Here is a 9370-nt window from a genome sequence, read left to right as displayed (position 1 = left end):
TTACTGAGTAGGGTTGAGAGGCTGGGGAAGCAGGACTGTGGGCTTCATAAGGCATGTTGATTTACAGGATGCTGTCCTTGTTCTCAGACCAAGGACTGGTCTGATTCAGTCCTTGTGATTCCTCGTATCAGACCAAGGAATCTGCTCCTGATTCCTCTCCAGCCTCACCTCAGCCGGGCAGGGGCACGGTCCTAGCTTCCTCAAAGAGTCACTGGCCTGAGTCCTATGTCCAAGCAGCAGCATCCCCAAATAACATTCTCCCTTTCCTCTAGAAATTTACTTTCCTAACCAACTTCTCTTTGAAGCGTGTGAAGAAGCAGATTAATGGATGCAGCTGCCTTCTGCCTTGGGCAGCTCTTGGAGAGGTCTTACAGTAGGAAAATTGTGATGCCACCCCATCCTTTTTCTCTGCTTACTTCTTCCTCCTCCATCCTCCCCTTGTAGCCTTTTATGCTGAGGGTAGGGGTTCTTCCTTACACCTTTACCAGCTCTCTAGAAGGAATCTGACAGCAGCCATTTATAGTTAAGGTCAGAGACTTCAAGAAGCTAGTGTCAGAATTTGGACTAAAAGCTATGTCTCTTTGTTGCAGTGTCCACTTTCCTGGTCCTTACTGCCCCAGCTATATCATAGGCAGGGTGCCTAGAGTGCTTCTCAGTTACTTAACATCACAACACAATACGTCTATAATTATAGATGAGAAATTCTAAATTATAGATGAGAAAAACAGGTTTAAGGAGCATCAGAGACTTCCCAAAGTTAACACAGTGGTGGAGTGGGTGGGCTTCACATATGAGTGTGTATGAACATATTGCCTATCCACATGAAACATGAAAGCCAGACCCCATCCACTTAAAGGTTCACGGTCTCTCCCTCAGGGCCTCTCCAGTGCCATAAACCTAACGCAAATGAGCTACAACTAGATCAGGGCGTCTTGGGATGAACTCAACTGAACCAGAATCCTGCGGCATAAGCAGAGATGAAGGGAGGGTAGAAAGATCCAAGGGTAGGAGAGAGGGGCTTGGTTTCCAGTTCTGCCAGTGAGCAGGTAGAATGCCTTAAGTACATCTCTTACAGTGTTTATGGTTTAGTTTCTGCACCTGTACTGCTAGAAACAAAAACTCACAAGGTCAAACTTAGGTTTTCAGGGCATTTGGCTCCATCTTCTGGCCAATCCCCATCACTGCAGCCTTTGGCAGTGTGTCCATCCACTACGGACTTCAGGTAATACTGAGGCTTCTAGGAAACTTCTGGTCGTCGCTCTGGGGATTAGGGATGCCTGCGGGCAGAACCAGAGGTGACCTGAAAGCCCAGGGAATTTCTGTGGCCTCTGAGTCACACTGGCTGTATGCTGCTAGTGGGTGGGTGATGACTCAGGGAGGGAAAATCCCCAGTGCCAGAGAAGGATGGACAGTGGAGACCATGGAGTCCAGCCACTCCAAAGAACAGGTGGGGACACGGAGGTCTGGGAAGAAGTAGGGACTTGCTCCAGGCTACACGCATCACACATAGGTCCCAGGTCCCCTGACACCCAAACCCTCGGGCCTCCTGTCTGCCTAGCTGACTCCTACCCCTTTCTCCAAGGATTCCATCCCAGCTGGTCACTCTCCTTGTCCTCCTGAGACAGGCCTATCTACTTAATAAGCACGCTGCTCCATTCACTTGCTTCCATGGGATCCACTCTCTCCTGGTACCAGCTTCTGCTCTGACTGGGTGGGGTGTCCATCTACCTCTCCATGCCAGGGCTTTCCTGGAGGAGTAGGGGGCACAGAAGAAAGAGGGAGGTGGAGATCTGTGTCTCTTTCAGATCTGCACCACTCCCAGCCTCTCTGAACCTGTTTCCCCTTCCGACACTCAACCAACCCCTATACCAGATTCCTGAGAATTAAACGGATTAGTTGGTGTGAGGTGCTTTGTGAGTTCTTGAGCCCTTTAATAAAGAGCTTTAAGTTACCACCTCTATTTAGGTCCTCCCAAGCCACATAGGATGCCAGGTGCTAGCTGGAGCCCAGTTAGTGCACAGGCCGTGGGGCCCGCCTTGGAGACGGGAGATGAGCCATTCTAATGTCCTGGCTTCAGGATCGCAGGCTTCTTGACAGAGTCTGTAGCTGAACTCCCTCCTTCCACCCAGATTCTGCTTATTTCTGAAAGATGAGTGAGTCTTAGTCCAAGACAGTATCTTAGAGTTACTCCCCACTGACCTGGATTCTAGGCTTTGAAAGCTCAGGAGCTATAATGGGAGAGGCAGAGGAGGATCAGTTTAGCCAACTCTCTTCCTGCCCCTTGTCTGGACATAAGATCCATGGCCTTGGGTCTTCCCTGGTGGTCCTGTGGCTAAGACTCCATGCTCTCAATGCAGGGTGGGGGACGGGGCTCAGGTTTAATCCCTGGTCAGGGAACTAAGATCCCATGTGCTGCAACTAAGACCTGCTGCAGCCAAATTAATAAGTGTTTTTTTTTTTTTTAAAGATCCACGGGCTCTCGCTTGGATGAGTGAGATCTAGATAAGCAGCCTCAGAAAGAAAGGAAAGTTTTTTTTCCACCTGAGTCTTGAGTTCCCAGTACAGTCTTGATTCTGTTTGCACTTCAGAGTGTTGAGGAAACAGGAGGCAAGATGGTCCTCTAGAGCAGCCCTGTTGAGGTCATCTAGAGCATCTAGAGTTGAAGTCTAGATCTACAGGTCTAGCATCTAGAGATGAGGTCATCTAGAGCAGCCTTGCCTTGCTTGCATACTCCCAAAGGTGGAGGGATCACTACCTTTTCTAGGAAGCCCAGTTTCTCCTCAAGCAGCTCTAACCCTTCAAAAAGTCCCACTCAGTGATTGGAAAGGGTGGTTCTGAGACCTCCTGTACCATAGTCACAAAGGGTGACGCATTGCATCAGACCAGTGGGGAGAGGCCTGGAATCTGCACCTACAACAGCCTCGGCAGGTGAAGAGGAGCCATTGGCCCCCCTCTCCACACTGGGAATGACAGCTGTTACCATTGGCCCCGACCCCCTGTCCCCACCCCCTGCCCTGCCATCCTCAAAGCCTGCCCTGGACACACTCTACCAATCGTTTCTGATAGGACATAGTTTTTCTTTTCTTAACACTCTTCTGTCACTTTTCAGGTTCTCCTGTCTTTTTCCTGGTCTCCAGACCTGTTTTGTAAAGAGAGCATCATAGAATTTGGGGTCTGGAAGTATTCTTAACAGAACACCTTATCCAACTGCTCCTTTTATAGATGGGATATTTGAGACCCAGAGAGGGCAGTGGCTTGCCTCAGCTCACACGGCTGTTCCATGGGTGCCCATAGGAGACCCAATCCCATGACTCCTGGTGGGTGCCCTTCCCACTGTGCAGTGCAGTTCTGTCCTGCTGGAAAAGCCACACTGAAGGCCAACACCCCTCTGAGACTCCTTCTTAAAAGAAGCCATCATGGTGTCATCACGGGATTTTCCCTGGCCAGCAGAGCTCTCTGAGTTGGGTCATTCAGATTTTCTCTTGAAAGAGAGTGGGTCACTGATGCTCTTCAGCACTGGGCTAAGAGGTCAGGCAGACTCCAGGGTTGGGGGTTGTGGTGGTAATTTTTGTACCACGTATGCTGAGGAGCAAATCGAGGAAGAGGACCAGCAGAGAGAAACTAGAGGTAGGAGACTGTGCAGTGAGAGAGAGGGAGAGGGAAAGAGGGGCACTTAGAGAGTGAAAGAGATTGCAACAAACATCAGAGAGAGACAGAGATACACACACATACATATACACAAAGAGATAGAAATACAGGGATAAAAACACAGAGAGACATAGAGGGAGAGACTGGAATAGAGACATGTGTGAGAGAGAGGGAGGGAGAGAGAGGGGACGGAGATTGACTTAGACAATGAAAGAGAAGAAGTCAGACAGAGCCCCAAAGTCTCGCTGCCCCCTGCCCTTGTCTGCCTTCCCCGAGATGCCCCGAATCTCTCCCCAACCACCTTTCACTTGAGTGAGCTCCACTGGATTTCTGCCTCTCTCAGTGATGCAGTTCCCAACCAGCCTGGCCCTGGAGGGGTTTCTGGGAGGGGGTGGCGGTGGGAAGCTCACAGAGCTGCCTGGGAGCAAATGCTGCACACTGGGGGAGCAAACGCTGCCTTCTGCTCAGGGGACCACCTGTCAGTGCTCGTTACCTCCGCGACTTGGAGATGGTTCTCTTTTTCAGCAGTCAGAGCAGAGCTGCCAGCTCCCAGTGGTTGGCTCGCCTCCGGTCAGCAGCAGTCTTCCTGGGAGCGGACTCTGAGAACGACAGCTGAGTGAACAAGGCCCAGGCTCTTTTCATCGGCACCTCCATGCCTGTATTCACTTGACACCCTTCCCTTCCGGGGACAGTCCTTTCTTATTTATTTATTTATTGGGTACTGTCCTCCCTACCCAGGCCACACCCTACTCACCTTTCCACTCCTCCAGAAAGTCTTCCTAGCAGCAACCCAGACTCAGATGAATCCTCCCTTTGTAAACGTTCTCTGTTCCAAAATTATGTCACACAAAGGGCTATTTTACTAAGTTATAAGCCTATCAAGCTTATCATGTGAGTGGAAAAGGAAATCACTAAATTTGTATGTTTGCGACAATAAGAGCTAGTCACGAGTAGCTCATTTGATCCTTGTGACTGTTTACAAAACAGGAACAGGGGGCCCAGAAAAGTCACTTGTTAAAAGGCCACATCTACAGTCAAGGACAGAGGGCAAAAGAGCTTGTATGGCAGATTCCTTCCCCTTCCCACGTGGCTGACTGGTACCTAACCGTCCACCATTGGAATTTTGTCCTTTTGTTTTAAAGCGGTAATTCTTGTAAAATACAGATTTTTGTTTCTTTCTTTTTCTTTTTTGACAGAGGAAGAAACATGTTCCAGACCATCATAGATTGCCTCCTTGAAAGACAGACACCTAAATAACTAGCACTCTCTTGTGTTCTGGGTGTGTCCTGTGGACACACTAGTTCCTTGGGATGTGAAACAGATTTTACTGAAACAAACAAACAAGCAAGCAAAAATAATTCAATGTGGTTAAACTGCTGACTTTGCAGCACAACTGCTCAGTACCTTAGTGCTGTGGGTCTGTAAAAAGAGGAGGAATGTGCTGCATTCACTAAACAAATCTAACCGTGGCCTCTGTTCTTACAGATCATCTCTCAAATTGGGCTTCCATGGACCCGTTGTGTAGAAACACTGCCTGAATCCACTGGGTAACCCAGCCACCACTGACCATGATCTCCAGTTGTTCACTCTTCCTGTGGTCTCATACCCGGCCACCTGCATTTGGTGGTGCTGCCTGCCAGGTGGCTTCTCAGGTAGACAAGATAAACCCAAATTACTCGCATTCACCTGCCTGGATTCACCCTGTCACCAATCAGCTTCCTTTACAGAGTCAGGACTGTGGAATAGCTAGCCCCTTCTATCCTTGACTGACCTCACTCGCTCACTCACGCTTTTAGAAAAAATTTTTTTGCATCTCCAAGACCCTGAGAGGTCCCTGAGGGGATCAGACCTGGGCTCTGGGTGGATGTGATGGATACACAGGGGAGGGGGAGGGATGCAGGATGGAAGGAGAGCTCATATCCAGCTCTGGGGTGGGGTGGGAGGAGAACTGGGATTCTGGGAGGCCACTCCAGGGAAGGTCCACTAAGAGCTGGACCTAGAAGGGTGACAAGGGGTGATGAATGGAGCTTGTGGCTGAGAGGGACTCCAAGCCAGTGGGACCACCAGGGTCCCTGGGTAGGAGGAGCCCTCCTGTGCTCTCCTCCCCCACAGCTAACTTGGGAGGGAGGCAGCATCTGTGTCTTGGACTCTGGGGATTGTCTTGTTCTCACTGTACCCAAAACCTGCAGAGGGACCTTCAGGCTTCACTGGGTGAATGGGTGCCTGCCTCTTCTCCAGCCCCTTTCTCCACACTGTACTTTCCATTTGCCCAGGGCTTTGTTCTGGCACTGAGCCATGAATCTACCAAGGAGCAAACCCCTCCAGAAAACCTGTCATTTTCACATGGAACTTTTGATGATGGTGAAGACTTGAAGTGGGTTTCTACAGAATCAGGGGTCCGGGAGTGTCAGAGTCGCCTGAACACCAGGAGGGCGTCTGGGTACCCAGGACGGTGGCAAGTCAGGACAGTGGCCATGAGCCAGACCAGCAGTAGAGGAGCCTTCTAAGTAAGTATTTCTGAGTAACTTTGAAAATTACATGTCATTTGTGTACAGTCCCCCATTATCCTCGCTTTTACTTGCAGCGGTTTCCTTTCTGTGGTCAACTGAGGTCCAAAAATATTAAATGGAAAATTCCGGAAGTAAATAACTCATAAGTTTTGAATTGCATGCTGTCCCGAGTAGTGTGGCGAAATCTCGGGTTGTCCCGCTCTGTCCTGCTCAGCGTGTGAATCACCCTTGTGTTCAGCTAACTTGTCCATTAGTCACTCAGTAACCAACTTCGCTTCAGACCACTTTTCGGTCTCTCGGTGCTTGTGTCCAAGTCATCCTTATTTGACTTACTAATGACCCCAAAGCCCCAGAGCAGTGATGCTGGCAATTCGGATATACCAAAGTGAAGTGATAAAATGCTCTGTTTAAGGGAAAAGGGGAAATGTCTTGACTTAATAAAGATGCAATTGTTTGCTGAGGTTGCTAATATCTGTGGTAAGAATGAATCTTCTATCCGTGAAATTGAGAAGAAGGAAAAAGCAATTTGTGCTAGTTTTACTGTTGTGCCTCAAATTGCAAATTTTGCTACCACAGTGCGGGATAAGTGCTCAGTTAAGATGGAAAATGCGTTAAACTTGTCCAATAAGATATTTTGAGAGAGAGTAAGGCCACGTTCATGTAACTTTTATTACAGTATATTGTTATAATTGTTCTATTTTATTGCTAGTTATTGCTAATCTCTTCCTGTGCCTAAACTTTATCATAGGTATGTAGTCATAGGAAAAATCATAGTATTGATATGTACAGGATTTGGTACTATCTGGTTTCAGGCATCCCTGGGGCTCTTGGAATGAATCCCCCATGGATAAGCGGCGACCCCTGTACCAGAAAGCACATAGATTCTGGAATCTAGCTTGCTTCCTGTCCCAGGCCAGTGTGCTGGGCAAGGGCCTCTCATCCCTTTTGTGGACCTTGATTTTACTTTTTGCAAAGTGAATACTCCATCTGTCTCCAGGGTTCAGGGAGGCTGTGAGTCCAGCCAGGAGATGGGGGAGAGGAAGGTGACCTGGGAGGGTGCAGGGAAGTGGAGGGGCTGCTGCTCTCCCTGGCAGCATAACCCAGGCACACCCCAGATTCTTCCCCTCGCTTCTGACCCGCTTCTCAGAAAGGACCAGCCTACTGTGGTGGCTGCTGGAGGGGGCTGGCGTGCCAAAGGTGGAATTCTGTCTCATACCTTTTACCTGGTGGGATGGGTTACATAGCTTGCAGGTGACAGGCTCTGTGGGGGCTGAGAGTCAGGCTCATGTGCCTGCATACCCAGGCTTTCTGGCCCTTCCTGGAAAGAGAGGTCAATGAGCTGTGCCTGCTCCTCCTCTCCCCATCAGCTGTCAGCCCCTGCTATCCTGACCACCCCTGCTTCTCTTGCTAATATGGGCACCACAGTCTCCAAAGGGCATCCTCCTGCCCCCCACTGTGAGGACTGCTGGCCAGGACTCTTAGCCACATTTCATGGGCAGGGAAACAGAAGCTGAGAGAGGCCAAAGGACATGCCCTTCTGGTAGAACTACAACTCCTGCCCTGGTATTCTTTGCACCATGCTGGTGACTCTAAACCTTGGAGTGTAAGAGTTACATGAGACTTAGCTAAAATGCAGATTCTTAGGCCATCATCCCCAGAAAGGAGATCCAGAGCAACTTCAGTGGTGCCTGACCATCTGTATTTCTTCTAACTGAAGTATAGTTGACTTACAGTGTTGTGTTAATTACTGCTATATAGCAAAGTGCCTCAAATACATATATATAAAATATTCTTTTTCCATTATAATTTATCATAAGATATTGAACATAGTTCTCTGTGTCATATAGTAGGCACTTGCTGCTTATCCATTCCATCTTTGAAAGCCTGCATCTGCCAACTCCAATCTCCCACTCCACCCCTCCTCCACCCCTCTCCCCCTCGGCAGCTACCAGTCTGCTGTTCTGTGCCCGTGATTCTGTTTCTCTTTCTTAGGTTCATCTGCGTCATATTTTAAATTCCATGCGTAAGTGGTGTAATATGGTATTTGTCTTTCTCTTTCTGACTCACTTAGTATGATAATCTCTAGCTGCAACCATGTTGCTGCAAATGGCATTTTTTAAGGCTGAGTAATATTCATATATATATAGACACATCTATATATATACCACATCTTTCTCCATCTGTCGATGGACGTTTAGGTTGCTTCTATGTCTTGGCTATTGTAAACAGTGCTGCAGTGAACACTGGGGCGCATGTATCTTTTCAAATTCCTGTTTTCTCTGGATATGTGCCCAAGAGTGGGATTGCGAGATCATATGTTGGTTCTGTTTTTAGTTTTCTGAGGAACTTCTACACTGTTTTCCACAGTGGTTGCACCAACTTACATTCCCACCAACAGTGTAGGAAGGTTCCCTTTTATCCACATCCTCTCCAGCTTTTATTTGAAGACTCGTTAATGATGGCCATTCTGACTGGTGTGAGGCGGTACCTTATTGTAGTTTTGGCTTGCATTTCTCTAATAATTGGAGCATCTGTGTTTTTGACAAGCATTCAGGGATGATGATACACCCCTGCACTATACCTCACTTTCTAAACCCCAGAGGTGTGGTGTGGTGGGAGGAGAAATCCAACGGGAAAAAAACCCTTTATTGAGTTCTCATTGGATCAGGTACTTTACATGCATTGTCTTCCTACAAGGAGACATTGTTATTCCTGTTGCATAGTTGAGAAAATTGAGTCTTAGGGAAGTTAAATAGTTTATCCAAAGTCTCATGGCTGGCAACTACAAAAGTCTGTCTTTGAACTTGAGTCTCACAGCTCCGGAGCTCAAATCTCTTCTGATGGAATTATCTGCATGACTCCCTCCTCCCACATCTCCGACTCCATCTTTTCAGGCTGGAATTAAAGATCTCCAGCCAATGGGAAAGGTGTCGTTCTTGCAGAGCTCCAGCAGGTGGCAGTGTTGTACTGAGTATGTGGGCAAGGGTGGGAGCGGCTAATTGGAGGACCCGCGGACTCAGTGGAAAAGCCCCTGATGTTGGGAAGGATTGAGGGCAGAAGGAGAAGAGGGCGTCAGAGGACGAGATGGATGGATGGCATCATTGATGCAATAGACATGAACTTGGGCAAACTCCGGGAGATGGTGAGGGACAGGGAGGCCTGGTGTGCTGCAGTCCATGGGGTCGCAGAGTCCGGCACAGCGGGGGACTCAA

General features: G+C 48.5%; 1 long non-coding RNA gene across 2 annotated transcripts in view; it reads right to left on the bottom strand.

Moving 5' to 3' along the window:
• The window catches only part of LOC104980614, a 16559-nt gene extending 12010 nt beyond the window's left edge, over window positions 1-4549 (bottom strand). For both annotated transcript variants that reach the window (XR_824286.1, XR_824285.1), the window contains exons 1-2: window positions 4403-4549; window positions 4142-4247 (exon numbers count right to left, since the gene is read on the bottom strand). This is a non-coding gene — a long non-coding RNA (uncharacterized LOC104980614). The remainder of the gene's footprint in view (window positions 1-4141; window positions 4248-4402) is intronic.
• Between the last annotated feature and the right edge of the window lie 4821 nt (window positions 4550-9370).

Source organism: Bison bison, unplaced genomic scaffold, assembly GCF_000754665.1.
Source record: "Bison bison bison isolate TAMUID 2011002044 unplaced genomic scaffold, Bison_UMD1.0 scf7180017864505, whole genome shotgun sequence".
In the NCBI taxonomy this organism is placed as follows: Eukaryota; Metazoa; Chordata; class Mammalia; order Artiodactyla; family Bovidae; genus Bison; species Bison bison.
The sequence above is the reverse complement of the archived record's forward strand: the minus strand, read 5'-3'. Positions and strand labels throughout refer to the sequence as shown.